Source organism: Anas acuta, chromosome 3 (assembly GCF_963932015.1).
Source record: "Anas acuta chromosome 3, bAnaAcu1.1, whole genome shotgun sequence".
In the NCBI taxonomy this organism is placed as follows: domain Eukaryota; kingdom Metazoa; phylum Chordata; class Aves; order Anseriformes; family Anatidae; genus Anas; species Anas acuta.
Window position 1 is genome coordinate 110,522,036 of NC_088981.1, and position 27,359 is coordinate 110,549,394.

The 27,359-nt window shown below is 41.8% G+C and overlaps 1 protein-coding gene across 15 annotated transcripts in view; it reads left to right on the plus strand.

Annotated features, from left to right (window-relative positions):
- Positions 1-27,359, plus strand: part of KLHL29 (kelch like family member 29) — a 389,115-nt gene that overhangs the window by 112,623 nt on the left and 249,133 nt on the right. The window contains exon 1 of one of the 15 annotated variants that reach the window (XM_068678731.1): positions 14,221-14,240. The exons of the other annotated variants lie outside the window; for them this stretch is intronic. The gene's annotated coding sequence lies outside the window, so the exon portion shown is untranslated. Of the gene's footprint in view, positions 1-14,220; positions 14,241-27,359 lie in introns of those variants that run through there. 15 annotated transcript variants of the gene reach the window in all.

Below are 27,359 nucleotides of genomic sequence, written 5' to 3' on the forward strand. Positions count from 1 at the left end.
AGCCCCGTGCTTTTGGACTAGAAGCATCTGTCACTTGAGCTAAAAGCAAATCTTTCTTAGCTCTCAGCAGCACTGGGTGGATAGCACTGCTGAGAAACCCCAGGTAATGAAACCGTCGGCCCTGCTGCTAATGCCTTCTAACTCAAAATGTAAGAGCATAAGGACAAAAAAAAAAAAGCTTCAGTATCATTTGGGATACATTTCCTTACAGCCTCTTTGTAAGAGCGTGTTTTTACAAATCATGTTCTGTTATAGGTGTAGCTGAAATACAGGCAAGCAACTAGATCATGGTGGGGTGCAGAAACACCATGATGCCTATGAAACACAGAGGGCTGTGATCTAAGAGGCATTAAGCGGCTAATTACAGCACATTGTGCTCCATATCCTTCTTGATATTTGATCTGTTACAGCAGTGCTGTCTGATGCAATAAATCTTCCTCACTTTTAATTAATAGTTGTTCATCTGTACTGCAATAATTTTAACTAATGTTTGCATTAAAACGAAAGCACAGGGGGGAGGGAAAAATATCTTTAGGCAGAAGAGTATTAAAAAATAACCATCTTTCCCTCCAACTGGGAAGCAAATACTATAATTTGGGATCAGTGCATTTAGTGTGTGTTCTACAGAAGAAGCCATAATATCCTTTCTGTAAGAAGCTCACTTTGAAAATCAACCTCTGGTGAGACATGTCGCTACCTAAGCCCTGCAAGGTGTCGTTCTGCATCATGCTTTCTCTACAGTGCCAGTTTCAGAGGTTCTTGCCCTCCTATCTTGCAGTTTACAGCCTGCCCTCCTTCCTCTGCCCTCTCACCTCAAGTGTACAATTCTCCTTTTTTTGCTCAACCGTGATCAATTAGATCAGAGAAATTGCTTTGGCTTTAAAAAAATGCATAAACAAAGCAGAAGGAAAAGCAGACCCATGGTTTCTGAATGTAGAGATGCACATTACCTTGAAGGCGAGGTCCTGAAGCTTATAAATATTACTTACCCGGTGCGTAACACACTAATCGTGTTACAGGTTTCCATGATGTTTGCTTCTGCAGGGAATGAGAGAAAAAAATCACAAACCACAGATACTCTCAGTGTGGGTTGCTGGGCCTGCTGGTAGCCCGTGGCGCTTGCTCAAAAGGCAATCTGCAGAAAACAGATTAAAGGGGAATATAGCACTGCTAAACTTAAGTCAGTGTGTTTAAGCAGGGTGTATTGGGGGACCCAGCTGAGGATACTTAACTGAGGCTCAATATTTGTTGTTTCCTGTTGTTCATCCTCCTGGATTCCTGTGACTTGGTGCTAAAAATCTGTTGATGATAGCTGGGATTTGTTGGTTTGTAGCCCACGTGGTCATGGAGTGGAACATGAAAGTGTAACCCAGTGAGCATTTTAAGCAAAAAGGTATTTGAAATAAATAAATAAATAAAGTCTCTGAATCTGAGTGGTTAGGTCTCTTTCAGTTAGCTAAGCATAGGCATCCAGAGCCATTTAAGAGGCCTCAGGGTCTCCCATCATTTCTCCACCTTGCCATGCTGGATGTTTATGGGTCTCCTGTAGGTCTGCCATCATATCTGCCACCTCTGTGAAGATGTCTGGTAGATCTTGGTGCATCTGAAATGGTGCTAAATACCTGTTTTTAAGGAACTGAATCAGTCCTCCATGTTGGGCAGCAGCACAGCCAGTCTCAGCTGTTCATATATACTAAACATAAAGGCAATTTTATAATTCTAACTTCACGTCCACATTAGTAACAGTTTGATTTTGGCCAGTGAAATGTTCTTTTATCGGATGACCGCTGTTTATGCTGCAGTTTCATTCCTTACCAAGGCAAAGAAAGTAAATGGCATCTTCCAGAAGAGCAAGGAGGATCTGAGGTGGTTCAGCCTTGCCTCAACTGCTGAACAATGATGGGGCTACTACTAGTCCTGGAAACCATTTTCAGACATATGAAGGACAAGAAGGTGATAGAGAGTAGTCAGCATGGATTTATGAAAGGTAAATCATGCCTGATCAACATGAGAGCCTTCTCTCATGAGATGACCTGCCAGGTGGAGGAAGGGAGGGTAGCGGATGTTTATCTTGACTTTAGCAAGGCTTTTGGTGCTGTCTCCTGTAAGAACCTCAAAGACAGGCTGATGAAGTACAGGCTAGATAAATCGACAGTGAGGTGGGCTGAAAACTAGGCCACGGATGTGCCCCAGGGATCGATAGTGGGTCCATAGTAGCTCTCCTGGTGAGACCAATCCGGAGTGCTGGTCCACTTCTGGGCTCCTCGGTGCAAGAGAGACGTGGTCTTGATGGAATGAGTCCAATAGAAGCCCACAGAAATGGTTAAAAGACCAGAGCCTCTCTCATATGAGGAAAGGCGGATGGAGCAAGGAGTGATTAGCCTGGAGAAGAGCTCAGGGTGATCTTTCCAGTGTGTGAATACCTTATGGGGTGGTAAGGAGGACGGAATCAAAGTCCTCTCTGTGATGCCCAGTGACAGGACAAGAGGCAATGGGCACAACTGTTCTGTGAGAAATTCCATTTAAATATTAAAGTTCCTTACTGTGATGATGGTCAAACACTGGAACAGAGCTGTGCAGTGCCCATCTTTGGAGATATCCAGAACCTGACTGGACACAGTCCTGAGGAACCTGCTATAGGTGACCCTGCTCTGAGCAGCGGGGTTAGACTCAGCCATCTCCAGAGGTGCCTTCCAGCCTCAGCGATCCTGTGCTGTGTGTGGTTCTGTGACTGTAAGGCTTAAGCAAATAAAGCCTTTGGAGTTTAGTAGCCACTGCCATGTGTCATAGGTCTCTCAGTGGTGTGGCAGCAGTTCAAGCTTCTCTACATCCAGATGTATGGAGATCCTGCAAAAAGGTCCTGCAAATAGACGCTGTGATCCTTGGAGTAATTCCTTCCCAGCATCTGCTGTATGCATCAGGACTTGCAGTGATTCTCTTCTTCCTCAGAAATAGTACAAGCTGTTGGAGAACCTCCACTTTCCATACTCCATGGCTATGCCCTAGTATGTAATACATAGGAGGGGAGGCAAACAAATGTCGACGCTGGAGTGTTGGTTGGTATTTTCTTTGGTATTTTGGCCTCCAAATGCAGGTATAATCACTGGAAGTTCCTCTTGCCACATGCCTCAAAACCAAATTTTTAATAAAATGGAAAAAATGACCCAATGGAAGATATTTTGTTTGGATTTAAACAGTTTTTCCACATAATGAAGAAATACCTTCTCTGATTTAGAGAGAGTTCATCCAGTTTCCTTTAGAAAATATTTACAATTGTTTCGGTTTGGAAACCTCTTTCGTACTATGGCATATCAGTTACATTACATGCTAAAAATGTTAATGACAATAAAGCTGTTCTACTGCATAAAAGACAGAAAGAGAAACAACTTATTAATAGAATTGGAGCTCACTCGTCTACTTTCCAAACAGAGTGAAATGCAGAAATAAAACAGCTAATCATTAGTTATCCGAGAATCGTGCTTACTTTTAGTGGTTTCTGTGTGTATTTCATATATCCCAGAGTATTTTAAAGAGTACTTAATATCATACATATTGAGTAAATCTCAGATTGTTTTGGGTGCCACAGTATATTACTGAAACAGACAGCCTTCCATTCACTTCATGTGAGTTTCTGCTCCATTTTTTATTTTTTTTTTTTACTTTATTTCAAAGGCTGCGACTATACTATCTTTGTTTAGACAAGAAGCATACAACACTGAGGTAGTTCCACACTTATAAGTGCAATAAATTATTTCTTATTTACAGTTATTCTCCTTGAAGTGGAACACCAAATAAGCTGTAGGTAGCCTCAGAAGTGATGGAAGTTGGGTTTTTCTTTGGAGCATATTGATGAGAGCTTGTTTTAGTGCAACAGAAAAACAAAGTGTGACAGAACTGAGTTTAACATAACAGTCATTGTATTTCTGAGTGTTGTATAGGTTTAATCTTTATTCTCCTTTGTTCTAACTTGCAATGCTGGAGGTAGGGTGATGCTGGCCTAATGGCTGCTCTGTGCTGTGGTATAGCTTGGTTGGCATCTGTTCTTCCCTAGAAGATGACAATTTAGCATCAAAAAAGTCAAGACTTGTTGTTTGGATAAAGTATTATGTAGGTGGACTTGCTGCCATTGGTTGCCAATTCAGAGATGAATACACACAGATATTGTTACACAGTTTTTGTTGAAGAAGCCAGCAGCACGTAGATACCTCCAAGCTTCAGTACTGAAGCGAGCTGCTGGCACTGAGGTTGTCTTCTTACGTGGCCATACACCATATCACTCCAACACTTCATCTGCTTACCCAAAGCTAAGCTTACCCCTTTGGCCCTCATTCTGGCATATCCCAAATGTCTTCCCTTCCCATGTACCCCAAAGGAGAGCTGCACAGGGAGGCACTGTGCTCTATCACAGCACTCCAGCCCCCATTTGTTTTCTTTTTTTGACAAGTACATGTTGGAAAGTCTGTAGATGAGTCAGTCCGTCCACAACAAACACACAGGGACTCCTGAGGTGTTGTAAGACAACTATTTAATGGCATAGATCAGTGTGAAGTTAAATTTAGGCGGGGAACAAAGAGCGCCGTATTCAATCAGCTGTTGATGGAATTGGAGTAACCAAAACTGCCAGAATGGATGCTGAGTCTGGAGGAAGAGGTAATGGTGTTGTGCAAAACGGTCAGAGAAAGGCATTGCTTGGTCTTGTTCGACATTCTTTTATTAATAGTAGGCGATTGAATAATTTAGTGTATTTTTTTCTTCACTTAATCCTACAGCAAATCTGCTAAGCCAGAGTCATGGACTGAGATCTCCTGTTAGTTGGTGTGTGCCCACGGAGTAAAACCAGCATTTGTGCACCCTCCAAGTATTCTGCATGAAAAGGGTAATGGAAAGGATGAGCTAGACCATGGCAAAGGGTGGCGCGTGAGATAAAACACAGCAAAGCAATTACTCAGAGGGGTATGCACGAGTTGGTGCACAACCCCATCAAACAGTCGCATCTTCCGCACGTGGCACCAAATATTTTGAAAGGAGGGAGATCTTTGCTTTGTTCTCCCCTCATACAAGCTGTTCTGTGAATATTTACAGGAAGCGTCGGCTACAGATGAGTGGTGTTAGAGTGTTGTGCTGAGATGGTGAGGGCTGACATTGCTGATCAAAGGTGGGAGTCAGCGTGCCGGGAGCACAGAGGGGTTGACAGTCCCAGAGGGCATGGAAAGCAAAGATGTATATGCTGATGCAATGGAGAATGGAGAGGGCAAATAATTCAGGAAAATAATCCCCGTAGCAGACTTTTGAACAGATCACCAGGCTCCCTCCTCGCAGCACTTGACCTTGGTAAGGTTTGAGATTTCCAGGGAGACAGCCCGAGTGGCACAGCTGTGTCTGCAGTGGGGAAAGAGACTTTGCGGGGTGTTGTGACTTTCCTAAATGAGCCAAGCTGCATGCATTTTCATCTCAGTGAACATAAAAAAGCTATTTAAAAATTGATGTGCATACATTAGACCTGTTCCCTAGCCTTTCTCACGTACCCTAGGTTTCACAAGTACTAACTGGGAAATCAGTATAAAATAACTTTGAAAGAAGAAACTAAAAATCACTTCCAGCAGATCAGAAATAGGAGCATCACTTTTATAGTATTTGGACAAAATACATATAATTGACAGAGTGCAGTGGTAGCATGAGGACTTATTTTTAATGTATCTAGGGAAGGGACTGTGAGATATACTGGTATGATAAGGGAAGAGAAGTCGACTTGCTCAAACCAAACCTGCATCCAAATCTAACAGACCAAATCTAACTCTCTTCCTTCATAACCTCATAAAATTTTTACTATGAAAAATGTTTTATGCTGAAAACTACCAGGTTCACTCTGAGAATTACTAGATTTTTTCTTCTGATTTTGAAGAAAATTAATCAATTTTTTTTTATATTCCAGTTATCCAGTGAGATCTTTGAGGAGGATAAAATGGGTTCTACGTTATATTTTGCTTCTTGGTTTACTTTAGTTTTTGGCTTCCAGTCTCACAAAAATGGCACAACAAAGTGGCCATCCAAATCTTTGGGTGCCCCTGACGTCTGGTAATATTATGGGAATGTCATAGATGCACAGTAAAACTGAATAATGTAATGATCTCTTGAAAAGGAATGTAAAGATGATTGGGGGAAGGCTATATCTGTGTTTAAAGTAGATATTTTTAAAGACCTTCGATGGTTGCAATTACTAATAGCTAACCCAAACTAGAAACCCTGACTGGATGACTGTTGTAAATGTGAATTACCTTACAGAAACAGCTTTTTAAAAGCTAAATTTTTCATTTTTAATTAGTTATAAAGCTAAAAGCTGATATGCAAGTATTGTCACCAAAGTAATTAAACTGGACTTCAAAAAATGAGTTTCATTATCGTTGCATACGTCTGTATATAGATGGCCTTAATTTCAGAATAAATATAACCTACATTAGGGTAGCAAATATCCACTTTCCAAACAAACAAAAAAATGTTTTGAAACCTGAACATACAAATAAGGCTTTATTGAAGTTATAAGGGTGGGGACTTGTTTATTTTCAAATACATTTGTTTCTGTACTCATTCTAACATATTAACTGAAAAAAAGCTGTCTCAAACATTTGCAGTTTTACTCCCTCAGGTAAATTGTTAGAAGTGCATGGAAACATCCTTGGACCTCCTTGTCATTTTTCTCAGATTGTCACAACAAAAAAGGAAACAGCAGAAGAATATTATTATTAAAAAAAAAAAAAAAAAAAGAATTTACTGCATATCTTGTTTTAGTGAAATCCCAAATCTTGTTTAGTGAGACAATGATTAGCAGCCAATAAAAAATGTTGGCTTACTCTGTGTTTTTCTTGGTCTCCCTTATTTCCAGACCCACAGCCTCTGGTGCAGGAAGGTTTCTGCAGGTGGTTGATAACATCCAGGAGAACTTCATAACACTTGCTCGCAGGTGGTTTGACTTTTTTTTCCCCCTAGAGATATCAGGCAGCCTCTGCTCACCACAAACCTCCTGAAACCTCTGAAAATGAAGTTTTGCCCAGCTATATCCTAGTTTATGACAGAATTTACCCATAGCCTTCCCAGCACCGCTTTTAAAAAATGACCAGGTGATTCCAGTTACAACTCTGGCTTAAAACCTCCCACTTGCATTAGTAGCCTCTGGTTTGGGTTCAGGGCTTTTGATAGTTCGCTTTTGTTTTTTAAAGTACCTAAAGAATCTCTTAGCTGCAATGGCTCCTGGGGACAGCTGAGGTGGGAGCAGGGCTCAGCTGCAGCTCTTCTGGGCTGGGAAGTTCTCCCAAGAGAGGTTTGGAAAGTTGCTTTTATTGGTGCCATAGAAATCTCCAAACGGAGCCATCATTCTCCTGCACAGCGGGAATTAAAGCAAGGAGCTCTTGATCTTCTCAGTGAAGTCTGTCTTGTGCTGTGAGATGTTAACATACAAGTATTGACCATCTCGGACAGCAGATAAGGTAGCGTGAAAGTAAAAAAACATTCCTCGGAAAGTGACGTGACACGCAATGTGAAATCTGAAGGACATAGAGAACAGTTGAATTATTTGTAGCAAAGGGGAATTTCCATTTAACATGCAGGTAGCTACACCCTGTCACCCTCTCTGCTGCCAAGACTTGGAGGGAGAAGAGGGCCTAGTTGTGCTTAGGCTGTGATGCTCATCCTCTCCAGAACATTTCATTAAATTCACCTCCAGTAGTGTTTGGACAGCAAAGAGAAGCATTAGATTTATAACATAAAGAGCCAAGACAGAGAAGTGAAGACCCTGACTTTCAGATATGCCCTTTTAATTATTGTTGTCCAACTGGTGGGATTACAAGGATCTGCAAGCCTTAAATACCTCTTCAGGTCTGGCCCTGCAAGGCAACTGTTGCCTTCTGTGTTTCTCATGGAGGGGGAAAAAAAAAGAAGCCCACACATTTATTTATAAGTCCTTCAGTGCTATTTTAACACTTTTATTCTCAGTACTTCAGTGTATGCTGTTTAAAATGGGCATGTGTGCAGCCGCATTACCCGCTGCCTGAATGACAAATGGTTTATCAAGCACTGCCAGAGCACCTGGCTTCGTGCTGAACGCAGGAAGGCAGCGGCAAGGGCTTCAGAGAGATTAACTTCTGGATAGGCAAATAATAATAAACAACAGGCCGCAAGCAAGGGACCAGAAAAAGAGGAATCGAGGCTGTAAAATGGAGTCACGGTGATCCGAAGGGACAAAGGGAAGCAGGTTTGTATATCGGGCCTTGAAACGTGAGAACTGAGCATCAGATGGATGTTGCCAGGCTTGGTGATGGCAGGGAGATTTGCAGGACAAGGTGAGGAAGGGCAGTGCAGGAGGGCAGGAGAGGGCAAGGAGGGCAAGAAATGGGGACTGGGTCACAGGGCAGTGGGGACAGAGAGTTGCAACCTCACGAAGGGCTTGCAGGAGAGGGTGGCACAGTCCCTGCTGTGAGACACGGGGCATATCTTCCATAAGACTGGAAGGTGGTAAGAACAATTCGAAAGATCCTCCTTACCCATGCCTAATCTATTAAAAAAAAAAAAAAAAAAAGGCTTTAAAAAAAGCTGCATTTAGATGTCCAGGAGCTTATGCTTTCAAACTATTTCTGATCAAAACATCAGGTATTCACATTCACTTTGCTATCAATACATCTTGACTGAATTTTTCTCCCTGACGGTGGAAAATGCTTTTGAATCTTTCGAAAATTGGAAGTCTTAGAAGTACAGTACTGCTGGAGTTACAGCTGAGTAACTCTGGACTTCCCTGTTATACCTGAAAGTTGGATAGGAGATGGAAATTTAGGGCCCACCTGCTTACTCCAAAGAATTGCACCCAGCCTGTTCTTTCAGTGTGTAGACTCTTTTTCCATTGGGGTGACTTGTAGTTGGGGTATGGCAGAAGTTGGGCATCTGTGGTCATTCCCCAGGGGATGGGTGATGTGTAATCTGCTCTGTAACCCCACCAAGTATCTCATCATGTGGCACAAGGGAAAGTCTGTGATGGTTCACAAAGAACCATCAAAATACCCAAACTTTTGATAATAAGGTCACATACCACGTTTTAACATGCATATACAATGTCACCCTATTACAGATGAGTTTGATGCCATTCTAATTAATTAGAAATAGTTAATATACCTAAATTTGTTACCCTCTAAGTCATGGAAGAGTTGGAGAAGCAGCGTGGCCCAGGGGCTGGAATGCAGACCAGAACATCAGCACCTCCCACATCTTCTTTCACTCTGCTCATGATGTACTTTGAGACTTTGGGTATTCCACTTCCTGCCTCCATTTCTCTATCCAGCCAAGGCTATAATTTACAATATTTTTGTGTCGTATGCCATGGTCTAGAACTCAGAGTTTTGCAACCTTACTATATTTGGAAGAAGAATGAAATGCTAGTCGGGTGACTGTATTTATTTTCAAAGAATTTGATAAAGAGCTACAATTCAGATGCTTCGGAGTGAAAGTGCCCTGGTTTTTGCACCTCTTCTGTGAGATGGCATCGCTCTTGGAGAAATGTTTGTGTAATAAAATACTGTGAAATGACACTATTGCCAAATGAGATTGTGACGAATAGAGCATTTGTAGTATTAAATCCAAGGGTACTTTACATTGTTATGACAATAATAGTTTGCATTGTTGTAATAAGTTACACTTCTTCTTCTTTTAAAAAATAAATTTAGTTAGACCTTAATGCATCTTGGAACACATACCCTCCCCTGAAATCAGCTGTGCATCTCTTGGAATAAAATTGCTTTAAACATATATAAAGGCACATTGTTTGTTGTATCATATATCAGAGACAATTGTGAAATAAATGATGTTTATCAGCATGCCTTATGTAAAAAGATTGCAAATATGTTGTCCTTTGTGTAGCTCAGGTTTGACATAATCATTGCCATAATTCTTCTGCTTTTAATAAACAAAATTACATTGCAGCAGACACTTGAAGCTCTTTTATTAGGAACACCCAGGGACAGAGCCCTGCAGAGAGGGGCTGGGGCTGGGGTTAAACTCAGTAAGCACTTAGTAAATTTTATTCCCTATTCCTTAATTATAGATACCAGGTGCCATGCTCATAACTTATGGTCCTGCAATGCCAGTACAGTTTGCGGAAAATCTTCCATTTTTGTTGCAAGAGCAGGGATGAGACTATACTCCTAAACCGGCAGGAAAAAAGTGCTTTGACTTAACAGGTGCTGTCCATGCTAAAAGGATGAATTTGAAGATTATTACCTGGTATGACTAAGATTTATGATGCAATCTGCTATTTTTTTCTCTTCTTTAGTACAGATAAGGGGGGTTATTATTGTTAGTAGAAATACCTATTAAAATAAACCCCATGAAGCAGTTTCAAGGATTTGATAAAAATGAATATAAAGTTGAAGCTCCCAGCTTATCTTTAACTCAAGTGATTTTCATAGGGTTATAACTCTTCTGGCATGGGATAAGGGAGCAGGAGTTTGATTTTTATCCTCACCGCACAATAGAAGGAAAAAACAGATTTTGTATTTCATTTATTAGCACATTACTGCTCAGGTTTGCATCTGCATGGGAGAGTTGACAGAGATTGCACACAGGTGGGAGTGGGTAGGGAATTTGTGTGTATGTCTCGTCTTCACATTGTGGTCATTGGTGTCTACATACCGGGATCTTCACGTAGTTTTGGGGAGACTCTTTCCTACAAAAGGTGTGCTAGGAAGAGCTGGAGAAGCCTTAGAATGCTAAAAGCTTCAGAGACCTCCCCTCAGAATGTTTTTTGCTGTCAAACTCTGGGTTCAGGGCTTCTAATGCAGCCTGCTGTGTCACCTCCTACCCCTTTCCAACTTTTTGCTGTCTTCTGACATCTTAAGGCTGCCATCCAGGGATGTCACTAGCAGCAGCAGCAGCTGGAAATCTTGACAACACAGTGTGGTTTTATGTCTTTCTTGGCAAATGTACCTCTGTCCGTCCCAGGCAGAACGGGGCTGAATGATGCTGAATTTGCACAAGAATAGTAAGAAATGGTATTGATTTTTTCTTGATTTCCTTGTTTTCATATATTTTTGGAGGGAGTCTTATTCTAAGTTTCAAAGCCAGACAAGTAACTTCAAGTATTTCTTTTGCACTAGTTTTTGGGATGTTCATTGTGGTGGATTTTATTGATGGTGAGTTATTTTCATTCATAGCTTTACATTATATAAGGATTCCCTATACAACAGGTAGCACTACAAGGCCATAAATTTAGGTTTAAATTATGAGTTATCATTGTCAAATATGAAAGGAAGCATTTATAATTTGCATGTTTAAGATTTTTTTTTTCCTTCAGCTAATACCTATGTTTTCTTTTAAATTTGTGGGTCTTTCTGGGCATTCAAGGTATGGTTTTGGAGTGTTTTTTTTTGGTTTGTTTTTATATATATATATATACACCCCTTGTACAATTCAGATTTTAAATGCTGTTGACTTGGTCAATTGAATTTGTTTGGTAGCTTCACTCCTTTGCTGAGTAAGATGTGTTTGCAGGTTGTACGGCTAAGCGTGCTATTGTGTCCTCACCAGTGCCAGGGAATGCTGCATTCGCAAAAATATTATTTTGGCTTTTGACTTCTTGTAGTGTAAAAACTTAACCTGGAGTCTAGTGACATTGGTTTGACCAATATTGTTTTTACTCGACAATGCATTTTTTATTTAGTAGGGGATTTTGTCCCAGTTTTTGAATGTTAGCATACCGCTATTCAAGGTCTGTGAAAAGCGAGTGAGTTGTTGTGTTTCCAGGGAACAAAAGACTTTGCATTAGTAGAACAGTGTGGGGTTCATTGCTCAGCGTTCAAACACAGGCTGAGAAAGAAGGGATTGTTGCTAAAACAGGCTTTGAATTTTCCTTCTGTCTCGTGGCAGGGTGCGCTGGTCCCCACCAGCACGCGCTCAGATGCCGGGGAGCCGTGCGCTTTTGGCAGGGCTCCCATCTCGGTGGAGCACTGGGATCTTGCTAAAACTGAAGCATCGAGGCCTGAGTATATGGTACCGAGCATATATTTCGAGTATATATTCCAGTTGTTGGGCTGAAAGCTTAAATGCTGGGTACCACCCGGTTGTTTCCGAGAAGCTGTGCCGAGTTTTGCATTCTCCGTGCGCGGAGGTGAATGTGACATCCCGCAAAAAGGCCACCCTCGAGCAGCTGAATGCCGAGTCTTTCATTCTCGCTTCCTTCATGTTTATTAAAAATGACTAGGAAGAAGTTCAAAACTTTTGTGTCTGATATGTGTTATATCTATTATGGTGTCAGACAACTAAGAAAAAAGTCACTGGCTAATGAGTCTTAATTGTAACAAAACATCAAATCATTGTCACTTCTGCTGCAGTAAATGGCATTCATTAAATTAATCCACTCCATTACAGAAGTATTTTGCAGAGAATACCATGACCCTACTGCTTCTGTAGCAGTAATAAGCTGAACATATCACTGTGGCACTATTTGGTATATTAGAAAGCAGTTTGAAGCATGGCTGCATGACCCGAAGCAACATCAGCAGGTCTCAGGTAGCATGTTTGAAAAAATAAACTACCTTAATTAGAGACGGGACTAAAGCAGACCCTAGGTGTGAACATTCCTGTAGCTTAGCACTGCATGAAATAAAAATCTGGATCAAGAACCTTCCTGGCTCCATTTGCAGAGCGGCACAAGCCAAAGCAAAGCTTAGATCTCAAATTGGGAGTGTGGGGGGGGTTGAAATCTGGATATTGTTCTATTTTCTTCACTCTTAAAATCCCCTTTTAACTTCGGATCTAAACCCACCATGTTTTCTCTCCCCTTTTTCCCCTCGGTATTAGAAAACAGAGAACCGCATTGCACCCCATCGCTTTTTTTTTCTTTTTTTGTTGTTTTTTTTTTACAACACCGCCATCAAAATTTTCTGGCAGGAGTTGCTTTGACTTTTTAACAGCGTTCTATTTCATACCATATGTGTACATACACCAACGATGATATACCGCGTTTGTAGCTAGGGAATGGCCTGCTTTATTAAACATCCCCCTTGCCAACAGTAAAAATGAACAGCCACAGTAAACACAGACGCGGCGAGGGAAGAATAGCCCGAGCTGTGTTGCTGCGCATTGTACCTAAGGAAGGAAGCGTCAACCTCTAATTGGCTCTGAATGCAGCCCACCTACTTAGCAAAAGAGGCTGCCAAAAGCAAATTGCCCTGGTGCTCCGTGCGCCGTGCTGCCTTCCCATTGAATTCAGTCAAATGGGAGGCTTTTGCCTTCGTTTTCCAAACTCTCCATGAGTTGGCAAAAAGCTTTCTCGGGGAGAGCCTGTGTGTCCGGAATAAAAACCTCCCGAGGATGCGTTCGCTCCTTCGCCTCCTCCGAGGATGGTGCCACTCCAATTCTTCTGGAAATTTGAAGATGACTGCAGGGGCAGGAGGGGGTTGTATTTGTTTTGGGGAAAGGGGATTTTTTTTTTTTTTCCCTGGGAAAATTGGAAGAAAGAGAAATGCAAATCTGTCTTGTAGCTCTCAAGCTACTCAGCACAACATTCGGCACTTATATGTTGTCGCTTTGCCAGCAGCGGGTGTGCAGAGGCAGTGCAGGAAAGAAGAAATTACTACATGTCCTTAAAACGATCGAGAGCCAGTAATTTCTTTTAATTACAAGATCATAATCACCAGTTTGGGCCCAACCTTTGCAGCCAGGCTGTGGGATGTGGTGGGGATGCTCCTGGGATGAGCAGCGCTGTGGGATTTAACACCACAGGTTGCACCACAGATAGAAATGGTTGGTCGATGGGCAGGTTCCCCTGCTGGCCACTGAAATCTTCCCATCTAAGCTAATAAAATCAATCGTCCTGAACTAAAATCTCCTGTGAGGGGTTAGAAGTAGATGGCAGAGTTGGGAGAGAAAAGGGTTGTTGGTTGGTTTGATGGTTTCTGTTAAATACCTTATTTACCTTTTTTCCCCTGTTTTTTTTTTGTTTGTTTGTTTTGGTTTTTTTTTTGGTCAAAACCCTGCTTAGAAGCTTATCAGATAATAAGTTTGTCACTTCCATTTCATCACCGTTGAATTCCCACCTGCTTATTCACCTCTATTTTCTCCTCTCTACATCTGCAAATAGCGTCCGAGACCTTTGTTTCTTTTTAAGGGCATCAACTTGCCAAGGTATTGGTACATCGGGTCGCTCTCCTTCACACGGTGCTTTCACGTAGGGAATTTCAGATGGGAAGAGAAAGGCCAAGAAGGTAAGAGCAGCCAAGTAAACAAAACAGTTTTGCAAACTTGTCTGGGGACAGAGGAGAGTCCTGGATGAATTCTTGCCTTCACATGAAGCAAGGGCACAAACGAGTCAGGTGGTCGGGTTTGCTTGGCTGCTTCAGAAAACCAGCGCTTCAGGATTAAAAAATAGACCTCGACAGCAAGCTGTGTTTTGCACATTCCTGAAAAGGCCTTTAATTCAGTGTTATTTGATATTCCCAGAGTTGTGACATGACTGCATAGTTGTGTTTCTCGTCCAACAATGACTATGAATAGGGTTTGACTCCCTCCTCCCCTTCCAAGGAATTTAGCTTGGCTGTTTTGCTAAGTGTACGAAAAACCACAAGGAAATTGCTGTTTCTTTTTCCTCCCATATGCACATTACTGACACAACATGACTTGCGTAGTCCTTGCTGTAACCTGTACTTTAGCTGGTCAATGTAATTTATAACAGAAAAGCTACATATTATAATGACACGGCTTTCATAATACGCGTGTGTTGCCTCCACTCTGCTGTTTTACGGCAGCGCTACAAAATATTTTACCAGCGTCTGTGTAAATCCTATAATCTTAAAAATGAAATGGCAACAAAATGCCTCCACCTGACCAGTAAAGCAGAAGCACGTACTTCATGCAGTAGCTGAATGTGAGTGCCCGAGGAAAATAATGGCAAATCTGCAGTATCGTGGTGGCTTCAGTCCCCAGGAGTGGTGGCAGCAGAAACACCAGTGCCCTCCCTCATGGGCTGTGGTTGAGATCTGAGGTTTGGTTTTGGGGTTTTGCCCCAAAGCTGTGCTAGCAGAGCGGTGGAGGCGTGGTGCTAAGCTGCTGTGTGTCCTTGGGTGCTTTTCTTCTCTCTCCCCAGTGAGCTCCAACGCTCTGTTGAGCTGAGCCCGAATGATTTACCCAAAGTCATATAAGAGATCTCAAGAGAGCAGAGGATTATACCCGTTCCTTGCCTTTAGACTAAAGCTAGAATTAATAAAAATAAAAATAAAAATAAAAATAAAAAATAAAATACGATACCACCTGAAAGAGAGCTCTAGCTCCAATGTTGTGATGAATGCAGCCATGCCAGGCACATCAGCTCCTGGCATGGAAACCTCTGACTCCAGAAGGTTTTTTTTATAATGCCCCGTGCTTGAATTATAGAGGGAGCTGAGGTTGCAATCCAAATCCCTCAGCAGGACGGATCACACCGTTTCACCTCCCTTTGGTGCTCAGCACAGTGTATGTTTGCGTGTTGGAGGGGCTCGTGACATGACACCGTGGGATTTGGGCAGTGGCTGACTTGTTTGGGAATTTCCAATGTTCCTGCAGCGATAACTGCCCAAATAATATTCCCTTTGGCTTATATAACAGCAGGACGTTGGGCACCTAAATATTAGCAAAATGTGATTTCCTGCAGAGGGGTTTTGTACATGTTTCAATTCAGGCTCTGCTCTCCCTACCTGAGGGCTTCTTTAGCTTTGGTTCATATTCTCTCCATCCTCAATTCATCAGCAGGAGAGGAGGGATAACAGCAGTTCTTGACCTCAGAAGATTTTGTCACCACTAAATAGGTATCAGCAGTGTTTGGATGTGGTGGGGTTGGAGCAGTGTCAGTGCTAAGACAGAACCCAGTGGCCCAGTGGAGGGAACTGCGATATGCAGATACATGTTTTGCGCATCTTTGGCCCCTAACCATATCATATTTCTCTCTAAGAGCATTTTTATTCTGTCTTTCTTGAATGTGTGCATATCCCAGGAGAAATCTTAAACAGACACGAGGAGCCTGTCCCCGTGTGGGTGGTACTGCGGGCCCCTGTGCCGTGTCCCACGTGTCGTAGCCAGGGATGCTCTGGGTACAGCACCCACTGTCACGGCATCTGGGGCTGGGTTTGGCTTGCCATTCAGCTGACGGGTGACGTTTCCAAAAAGCAAATTCTACAAAACGGGGAGTCTCTGGGAGATAATTAGGTGGTTGTATAAATAATGAGTGAGAGCCAGATATTATCTGCCAGCTCTATAGTCACATCCATGGAGAGAAGAGATGAGCTTTCTTTGGGAGCAGGAGAGTTTTCTCAGCTCAATTAAATGGACGTACAGTACCAGCCTGACACTGAGCATTTGTTCCCACAGAAGCCTGTTACAGGGAAATACAGTTAATGTTGCATACAGCCTGTGTTTAGACCTCCCGCTTGGATTATGAAAAATGTTAAAGCTGAAAAAAAAAAAACAACATTCATTATTTGAGTTTCAAAATCTGACTGGCTCCTGAATGCTCTATGCAGCAGGGCGCACCTTTTCCACTGGCCGATTAGCTTCTTGTTATCTTCTTGCAAATGCCTGGCTTCACTATTCCTGTACTTTATTTTAAAAGGCTTTTGCTCTGTGCAATTGAATATACTGTAATCTTCTTATCAAATGCTAAAGCTCTTTAGTGATGCCATTTTGAAAAGTACTTCAGTTTTTAAATTGCAAATTCTTCTCTGGCTGGAAGGTCTCTGTGTTCTGGGTTTACTTAGTGGTTGAGAATATACATATATATGTATGTATAGATATGTACCTGTGTGTCTCTGTATGTAAATGCTGCCAAAAAACACTGTCCCATTTCTGAGGATATACTTTTGTGGTTTCCCTTCTAGAACACTAAAGGATGGTTTACAAAGCAGATAAGTGTCTCCCTGGTCATTTTGGGCTGTTTTTCCTGTTGTTTTGGTTTTCCTTTTGAGCTCTTCCTGCAACTCAGGTTTCTCCTTGGCTTCAGAACCTCCAAAGCGAAAGAGAAATTCCCCCTGAACAAGAGCAAAGTTTTTCATTATTATTATGAAGCGAAAGAACAAGGCTTGTCTACTTCTGTGTGAGGAACTGAAAATCAGAGCTCATGTATTCTGGTCTCACATCCATCAGTAACTTGTGATGTGACTTGAAACAAAATCACTTAACCTCTGAGTCTGTTTCCCTACCTGTAAAATGGGGTTGAGAATAAGAGGGATACCATGAGCATTAAATATTTAATGTTTGTAAAGTGCTTTGAAGACAGAGTGCGACATAAATGCTTATCACTGTATTGAAATAGGAGGAACTGGATAACCTTGTGTAGGAAAATTCTGTTAGAAACTGTAACTTCAGGAATGAAGACCAAAGGAGGAGAAGAAAGGACATCTGACAAAATTGTATATTTGAGTGAAATGCACTTGGGAATCTCTCGCTGAAAGTTAGGAAGGGACAGTCTTTGGGACCATTGAAAATAACCTTCAGAAAATCAGAGGATTCAGTAAATAGGCAAAGTTGAACTTCTCTCAAAAAAAAAAAAATCATTAAAAAAACTTCTAAACAAATAATTCTGTTTAGCCTGACCACAGTAATCAAACATATAATGGGGCCATTATATGTGAATGCTGAAAAATAAGAGATCTAGTTACAGACAGGCATTATTCCTAAGTGTATGTCTAATCCTTCCTAAGTGGATGTCATTACTTACCTAGAAGATCAAGGAAATTCAATGGATATGTACTTTATTCAGGAAAGCAATTGGTATAGCACTCCATCTAGGAAGACTATTCCAAGCAGCTCATACACTTACGTCAGCTTAGAAATTATTTAAAATTGGATAGACAAAAATTTAATGATATGATGCATTGAACAAAATTTCATAATAGAGCGGCAATAAAGAACACGTCTTTAAAGTGAGCAATAAAGCAAAACCCCAGCTTTTGTAATAATTTAGGAGGTTTTCTCCATGGTGTCTTTTATAAATACACTAAAATATTGCAGATACAAAAATATTCAGTCCTTTTTGTCCCTCTTCCCTATTAGCACGGAGAATGCCTTGGGAGATCCTGGAAAGAAAAAGCAGCTGCAGATCTTTGCTCGCTGTGATGGGTCAGCCTTGCTGGACCCACACCCGGCCTCTCCATCACTCCCCTTTCCTCAGGACAGGGAGAGAAAATGTGGGGAAAAAGCTCAGGGGTTGAGCTAAAGACAGGGAGGTAAAGCCAAGGAGATCTCTTACCAATTGCCTTCATGTGCAAAGCAGAAGGCTGAACTTGGGGAAAGTGGCTGTGGGGCTGCGCTGTTCGTGGTCTCAGGACAGAATGATCATCATGGTCTCTTGTGCTTTATCGCCATAAAAATCCATAAATTCCTAAGACTAACAGGAATGGTGCAGTGAGTCATGCACACGGCAGTCGAGGTGTCACAGCAAATGAAAAGTTCTCGCTGTTTCTTTAGAGACCTGGATTCAGAGAAAACATTGATGGTAAGTGAAAGGATTGCTAGTACCAGGCTGCAAAACTGTGGGCAGCCTAACAACACCCGCGTGTTATCTCCACACCATTTGGGGCACTCCCTTTGGAGGTCCGTGCCCGCACCCAGAGCTGTGGAGCAGCTGCAGGGGACGTGGGCTCCCCATCCTGGCCGTGCTGCTGCTGCTGCTTCTTGTCTCGTGATGTTACATTTCACATTTGATGCCTTTTCCCAGTATTTAGAGCTTTATTCCCTCGTATGCCATCACCTATTACAATTATTTACTGAGAGTGCAGTGCCTTTGTCTGATCTTCCCGAGCCCGCTCCTGTCAATGCCTAAGAATTGGTTAAATTACGATAATTCACAGTCTCAGCTTTTGCCCACTGTTTTTGCTTCCTCAGAGATCCAGAATTTCTGGCCAAGCTGATGAGATAACCTGCAGCCACATTATTGCTCTTACGCAGGATATATGCTTCTCTTAAGAGCTGTAAGGTTTACATGCGAGGAATAATTCTGCTCAGAGTGATGAGTCTCTGTAATATATTCATTTGGGTTTCCGTGCCATGTTTTAGATCCCTGTGAAAACAAGCTCCTTAGTAAGTTTTGTAGCGGTAATAAAATAATTTGCTTCAATGTCTCGCTATTAGATGTCACAACATACTTTTGGTTTTCCTCCTAATGTTTATGGGAAAATGGCAATGTGCGGAAGGATTAATCAATCAGGAAAATGATCTGTTATTTCCTTTCCCTTTTAATCTATCCAAAAAAACCTGATGGGCTGCGATGCAAAGTGTCTCTAAGCAGTGCGTATAATGTATGCGATTACTGCATGCTCAGCAGCCAAATGCAAACATTGCAGAGTAGAAACACAAGGTTTATCTAAAAATAAACAAAAAGGAAACAGAAATCTGTACTTCAGATACTGCACGCAAGCTGTTCAAACAGTCAGATCTTAATAGTAGATTTAAAAGTGTCAACAGCAATGGCCTTGTTTTTTTTTTGTTGTTTTTTTTTTTTTGCATGGTTAAAACTTGTCAGCAAATTCAGTCTTCTGAGTGATAATAGCACTAACAGGCTTACAACAGCCCATCCTTGGTGTATTACAATATAGAAGAAACCTTACAGGAACAACAAGTATCTGTTGACCTGGGGTCAGCATGGGAATCTCAGGTCACCGTTGTAGGCTGAGAAGCTTCTTGAGGAAAGAGCAAAATCCATGAAATTATTGCATTGCTTAACCACGCAGCGAAAGGTCAGAAAGGAACAGACCTCTTCAGATTATATTTAGTAACTATGAAGATTTTGCTTGTCGGAGTCGCTTTGCACCAAATAGTATTTCACCCACCCTCTCCCTACTCCTCCACTGAAAAATTTCCTCAGATCTAATCTGAAAGTAATCACATGCTCATTAGCAATTTTTCCATTTTCCAGCAAACCAGGCAGTATTAGTCTAAAAGCTAGAAATGCAATTATTTTGCTCCATGTATGTTTATTGACAGATGGCCCAGGCCAGATCCGTACTGGAAGATGCAGGGATGGGACAGCGGAGAATAAGCACGCGATGCTCCTAAATATTAAGCTCTCCTCTGATGCACTCCCGTAAATTGAAGTGACTGCTGTTGCTGTTAAGGTTGGCTTTACACATATTTTTTGCTGGTGTTGACATCTACTGGATAAATTCGCTACTGGCAGGAGGAATACGCTCGGTTTCAAAGAAGAGGAGCGTGCTGCTCCCCTCCTCTCAGGAGGCTCGCGCCGCTCAGCTCGGTCTTGCAGAGTCACGGACTCTCGCTGTTTCCTTTTTTGCTGTTTTCTCTGTGTTGTGCTTCGTTTCCAAAATTGTTCCGTGAACAAAAATTGAATTTGAAGATAGTAAATTGCAAGCGGGTTTGGGCAACAGACTGATGAAACAGCTGCAGTCTTTCTTTCCGAGACTTGGATTTTTCTGTTTTGCCCAAGGCAGCGAAGGGAAATTAGTTTATTAGTTTCACTTCGGTCACTGGTGAATATCTTCCCCCCCCCACAAAAATAACACTTTAATTCTGCCTGATTTGAAATAATTGACCGATCAGGAATGAGGCATGTGCAGGGAGCTACCAGGACTGAATTACACCGTAGGCCTGGAAGATCAATTGTTTGGGAGGAGAGCTGAGGCGCCGCAGCCTTATATTACACCTGCCTGTTTATTGCACTTGGCCGGAGGGGAAGGCACTGCGCCATTCTGATCTGTTGCCTCGGAGAAGTACGGATGTAAAAGGAATGCAAAATAAGGGAGCAGCAAGTTATTTTTTTATGTTAATACATTTTATATTGATATTGAGGACATTTGAGTAAACGGAGCCTCTAGTTTATAGAAGAGCATATGTGTTTTTCCTTCTTTCTATGCCAATATTCTTTGCTAAATGCAGTTAATTTTTTTTTGTTTTATTTTATTTTTAGTTTTCAATAATACTTGTAGTGATTGACTGGTAGCAGTAGCACAAATGCTTAGTAAAATTAGTCCCACTGGAAGATTACTCAGATGCTACATCTCTTCGCCTTACTCCTCCTTCCTCTGCCTGTTTTAATGATTTCATTTTAAGAAAAACGACCTGAGGCACAGTGGAGAAAAAAAAAATAAAAGGCACAACAACAAAAAATCTGACGGACTTATTCTTTGGCAAAGCCATGGAACAGAAGCGAGGCCAGATGTTTGCTATACAGGCATTTGGCATGTATGTAGAAATCTCGCTACAAGACTGCATATAGAGTTTTTGACAGCTTTGGCTGAACGGAAATGAATGATTGCTATTCAGGATAAAATGCAAACATTTTGGCCAGTGCTTGCAAATCTGGGAGCTTCACGGTTATATTCTAAACTAGGTTCTCCATATTCTTAAATCCACATTTCAGTAGGTGCTTACCAAACGTGGCATGATTTATCTCTGTGATTTTTTGAGGTTCTACATCACCTAACGTATCTTGAGAGGGTTTTTGCAAGCAGTTCATGCTTTTGAGAAGTGAGCTGATCCTTATGTTATCATGCTAGTTCTAAAGCAGCTAATTAAAAGCTTCAGACCTCTGGCCTAGAAAAGGTAGGTTGCTGATTTACTGCGTTCGGCAAACAGTTTTCATCCGACAGTTGGAAAGATAAAACATGAGCCGCTAGTGGCAAATTTTAAGTGAGAAGCAAGAAGGGGTGGTGGAAGAAGTGATAACAGGAATTGCTTTTAAGAGGCACAGGAGCAAGCTGAGAAGCAGGTGGCTTTGATACTGGGTGTGCTATTAGTTCGTTAGGGTGGTGGCACAGTCCCTCTCATTCCTGAAGCATCCGCCTTTCAAAACAAAGCAAAAATAACAAGCAGATGTAAGCGATACTTCTTCTGGTGAACCAGCTGAGAATAAAATCAGTCGCTTTACGAAACATGGGTAGACCAAACAGAGGTGATGAGCTGTGACTGCATACGGACAGATAACATGGGCTTCTGGCCTTCAGTGACATCCACCAGGATGGGAACATTGAGATTTGAAATCCCCAAGTGTCTGCCAGGTGAGCTGGAAGAAAAGTCCAATATTTTTAGCTGGGAAAAGGGTTACGTGTACTGATGCACGGGTAGTGATGGTACCAGTGCCACAAAGCAAGCAAATGTCTCCTGGAAATGTGCAAGGAAACTCCCCTCTAAAAGTGTGACTAGAGTAGAGGTGGCTCCATAAATGAAAAGTGAGAAAGCTTTTGAGGATATGAGCGTGGAGGTCAGCAATCGACCCATATTCAGGGCACCTGAAACTGCAAAAACAGGAGTTATTCCCCATGGTGTAGACATCTTGCACAGCCTCTGGAAATTCCCTATCTCAGGATGGGGATAACTGCACTTTCCTACTTCAGTCAACAGCACGAAGTGCATCATGTAAAAACCTCCAGGATGCTTAGATACATGATGATATGGCCTGTGTTCATCTGTGTGCAGTAGATTTAATATTTCTTGTTTGTTTTGGAGGCATTTTGCATCTAATAAGCCGTTTTTATATACCAGATGCTGTTGCTCACTGCAGCATACATGTGATCTTCATTTTGGGGGAGTGATAAATGCATCCTCTTAGAACAATGTGTTTGAAAACACTGTGTGGTCAGAGGGCCTCAGTCCTGAAAGGGAAAATGTGCTGCTTCCCCTGGTGCCACCTGAAGCTTCTACCTGTGAACATGGAAAATGGGGATAGGACAACCTAAAAATACCCTGTAAAAGAGAAATTAAAAATACAGTTAATTAATATTTGAAGGAATGTAGGTGATCCAGAGAGATTTTGCAGCAAAATACACTGTATTTAACCCTTTCCTTGGTGGAGACCTTTCTCCTAGTAGAACTAGTGGTAGTCACTACTTGATCAGTCTTCTCCAAGGGCTGGAAAATTGAGAATGGCAGCAAATCAAAGGGAATTTCTCCTGCCTGGTCCAAATACAATCTGAAGACCTAGTCTGCACCCCTAAGAAACCAGCCCCAAAAGAGCTGAGAACCTCTTAATTAAATTTTGCGAGATCTAATTTGTGACATTTGGCAACGCCGACAGTAGCTTATTCTCCATTTCTGCTTTATTAACTATGAAGTCTTGGGCGAGATTAGGTATGTCAGGTGCTGGCATCCACCCCGTGCATTTTGAGAAGATGGCCAGTTTCCCCAGAAGCAACCTAGTCGCATCCCTGCCTTCCCTCCTCTGTTTTTCCCCGCTGGCAATTTTGGACCGTGGTTGCTGGCCGATGCCCAGGCAGCCCCTGTGCAGGGATTTGGGGTCCCGGCTGCCGGCTCAGCCCTGTGAACCTTCCTGCACAACCTCCCCACGAACCGAACTGGCCGTTAACATAGCAGCTTTTGGCATTTGGCTTCCTTTTGTTTGCTTTTCATGCTAATGAGATAATTTAATTAGGGAAGTCAATGTTTTGGGCAGTGTTTTGCAAGCAGAAGTGTTACGGAGGAACAGGATGGATTTTCTCTCTCCCCATTTTTTCACCAGGCTGGGTTCCAGGCAGCGCCGGCTACTCAGGACCCTGTAGAGACATCTAAGAAAGTTTATTATGCCTTTGTGTAAAGTTCTGGTGGATTTTCATTTAGAAAATTGCTGTGCAAAATTCCAGTCGCGTTGCTGCAGGAGGACATTGCAGCGCCCAAGAATCTGCAGCAAATGGCAGCTGAAATTGATTTTGGGGAATGGAGCTCAGAGCTCTGCCCTGAGCTTTGGGGGGATGTTTGCAGCGTGCCATGGGGGAGAAACAGATCAAATGAGAGATCTTTCAGATAAAAACCTAGAGAGAGAGGAATGGAGTTAAGAATATTCTCAAGGTGCCTATCCCAAACCATTTTATATCCATTTGTATATTTTATATCAATGTATAATTGACAATGGCTTTGTCTGAGGATGGGGATCAAGGCCTTTCAGTATAGTGCAAGACATTTGACAGATAGGGGGATTCCCCAAAAGGTAATCTGATGTAAACCGTGTACCTTTGTGTGTGTCCAAATCTGACACATTGCAGGGTTTTTAAGTGGCATTGTTCTTCATCTTCTGCTCCAGTGGTGTGAGCAGGAGGATGTTTCTGGAGCACTGTGAATTTTTCTCACCCTGCCAATGCTCGTGATCCATAAATTGCAGGGTGTGTTATCACTACCACTCAGGTTGGAAAGGAACTGGCACTTGAAAGCAAAGGATGAAATATAGGAAATTACTGTATTTAAAATAAATTTCCACTTGAAATTTCCCAGAAACTTAGGAATAAAACATACACATGCAGACTTTTTAATAACTCCTTGTTTTGGGACAACCATATCCTGCCAACTTCAGGAGAAAGAAACCAAACTAGTGAGGTAGGGTTTCACTCTCAATGTGGCTGATTTATTTTTTTTTTTAATTGGATAGTCTAGTTTATCTTTTTACTTATCTAAAGATAATTTTTCCACACCTATCTTAAAAATTCAAGCATATACACACTTTTCTACAATATTTTGAAACAGGGAAGGAAATATCTAATTTACGTGTTTTGCATAGTGGACTCTGTCCTGGGAAGAGAGTTGTGTTTGCAGCTCTGATTTTTTTTAATATGTCCCAAAGCATGGTCTCGTCCAGCATATATTTGGAAAATTAAGTCCTATATAATCTCTTAAATCTTGTGCTCCTTTATCACTTACAGTGTTAGGACTTTTTTTTCTTTTTTTTTTTTTTAAAGATCTGATTGTAGCAAAGCAGCTCAAGCCTCTCTGCCTTGTCTTGGATTTTACAAGAGCTTTACAACTGTTTACAAGACTAAATCAGGGGTTTACAAAAGTAGACCTTGCTTGATAATAAAGTTGTTTCCTTGCCCCTCAAATATTTCTGGGTCTTATCTTTCTACACAGCTGCTTGTAGTTCAGCTTTACAGAATCTCTTGATTGGATTCCTACTGCCTTAGTCTAACAAAGAAGTCTTTCAATGAAGTTACCCAAATGGAAAAAAAAGAAGTTAAGTAAAAATTGTAAAAATGGAGTAGTCAGATCCTTGTAGGCTTCTAACAATGATTCCATATCTATCTAAGAGCGTCTTCGTAGGTTATAAATAATGTTGAGCTGAAATTAAACATTTTGTTTGTCACGCTTCTGAAGTAAAGACTAGCTCCCAAAGCTGCGAGGTTGACTAGTTTGTTACTGGTTGATAGGGCTACTATTTTATTTGAAAGATGTTTTTTTAAAGCCACATTTACTTGCGTGCAAAGTGTGTGCATGTGTGTGCTTGCAATTAAATGATGCCCAGAATTTATACATTTCGATGAGATTTTGGTGCTGTATACATAAATTAATGTCCTTACCCCTGTGCCTCGGGAAGGGTTTGTTGTGTTGGTATGCACTGATAAAACTGCATCCAGTAACAGTTCCCCTGCAGCATATATCTGAAATCATTCGAGGTTAGGTACTTAGACATCTTCTTCTGTATCAGTTACAGTCCTTCATGCTAGATCTGATTACAGCAAATCTCTCTCTTCTTCTTCATATTTTTTTTCTGTAAATCTCATAAAATACTTATGCTTTGCATGCACTTAACTGCTTTTTAAGCTCTCTAATAACCTATTTTATCTGTGCTTCCGTTCAGCCAGTCTGAAAACTCGTCAGGCTATTTAGCTGCTTATTTTAATGTTTCAAACTCTTTCTTTCTTCTTTTCTTCCATCTCTCTAATGACTGCATACCTACTTCCGCTGTGCTGTCTCCCAACCTCTCTTGCCGATCATATTTCTCCAATGTTATTATGTAAAAGGTAAATTTAGAAACAAATGCTTACCCAGGAAAAAATTTAAATTAAAAGGCTGACCTTTATTTTTGAAGTCACTTAATGAAGTTGACTAATAGTCTAAGAAATCTGATTCTCGTGCTTCAGACTGGCGGAAAGCCTGTTTTTCCTTGTATTTATATCTGTGAGGACAGGCATTTTAAGGAGACCTTGACTAGATAAGCGTGGAGAGCAGGGAAAAAAGCTGCTCTAAGGCTCAAGCCGGACTGTCATTTAGAGGAACATGAATGGGAAACATTTTTTCTGCAGAACAGTGAGTGCTTTGGGCTCGGGGGAAGAAGGGCTGTGTTTAAATGTATTGAGCATAAAATGAAATGTTAATCACTTAGGTTTAATAAATCTGCAGCAATGATCTGTTTGAACCTGGTAAGAGGCCTGTAGTTAGCACGCCGCTATCTCAAACGCCTCTGGTCTTTTTCTTGCCTCTGTGTACAGATGTGGAAGCTGCGGAAACACGGCACAAACGAGCTGGCAGAAGACACGTGGTGAAAAATGAGCACCAGCATGAGGGCGGTTTTCAGCTGAGAAGGCAGGAGGGCTTCTGAATTGCCAAAGGGCTTGGGGTAAATTTGGAGGTTGAATACAGTTGTACGTGTAGGTGCCCCATGTTATAGACCTGAAGATGCTCCCGTTCTGCAGAAGAAACATAAATCTCAAATTTTATTGTTGGGCAAGCTGTTTGTATGAGAAATTTCAAAAATTTGTGGTTTTCACTAGCAGAGAACTGATTCACATTTTACCTTCCTTCAAGAGGAGATTTAAAGTCATTTCTTTTTTTTTGGCCTTTCTCACCCGCTGCACCGTGTATTTTGGCCATGGGGAGCCAGGACAGACACCTGCCACATTTCTCAGTAGGGCAGTCAGTCCTGTTTCATTGCTCTCCTACCTTCTTCCCTAGTCAACCTTCCCAGGCCTGTCTTGCAGTGAAAGTAAATTACAGAGGAAAGGGTCAGGTTCATGTCTTGCCTGGCTCCAGGGAACTTTGCAGGGCCGTTCACTGAAATCAGTGGGCTCTCAACGCTTGGCATGGTTCAGTCCTTGCTACACCTACGCATCGATGGTGATCTTCAGGGACCAGGGCAGGCATTTTGTTTGCTTTGCCATATCACTAAATCTCATTTCAGATTTGTCGTGGGCTTCTTAATTCCGCCTGCTTGCTCGATCTCTCTTCTGTAGCTTATAGCCTTTTCCGCAGCTCTCCCCTTAATGCCGTTTTGATCTCCTTTTTGCTTCGAATTTATCAGTTCATCCAGTTACGGCTATGGGTTTCTCTCTTTTCTCTCCTCCCTCTTTAGTTTAGTAAGGGTGTTTTTCCCCCTCCAAGAGCATTTTTGTTCCTTTTGGCTGCACAGCGAAATCCTTTGATTCTGTGTGACAAACAGGAACACACATTTCCTCTCTCGTCGAGATTAAAGACACCTGGCTACTCCGGCGATTCCTTCTTGGTAGAGCGTGGGGGAAGGCCTGTCTCATTGACTTCACCACCTTCACTAGATAGTTTGTCAGCTGAATTAGCTGTACAGAGTGATTTTCAGCAGTAACAGCATGCGATAGCCCTCCTCGTGGACTTCTGATGTATGCAAATCCTAC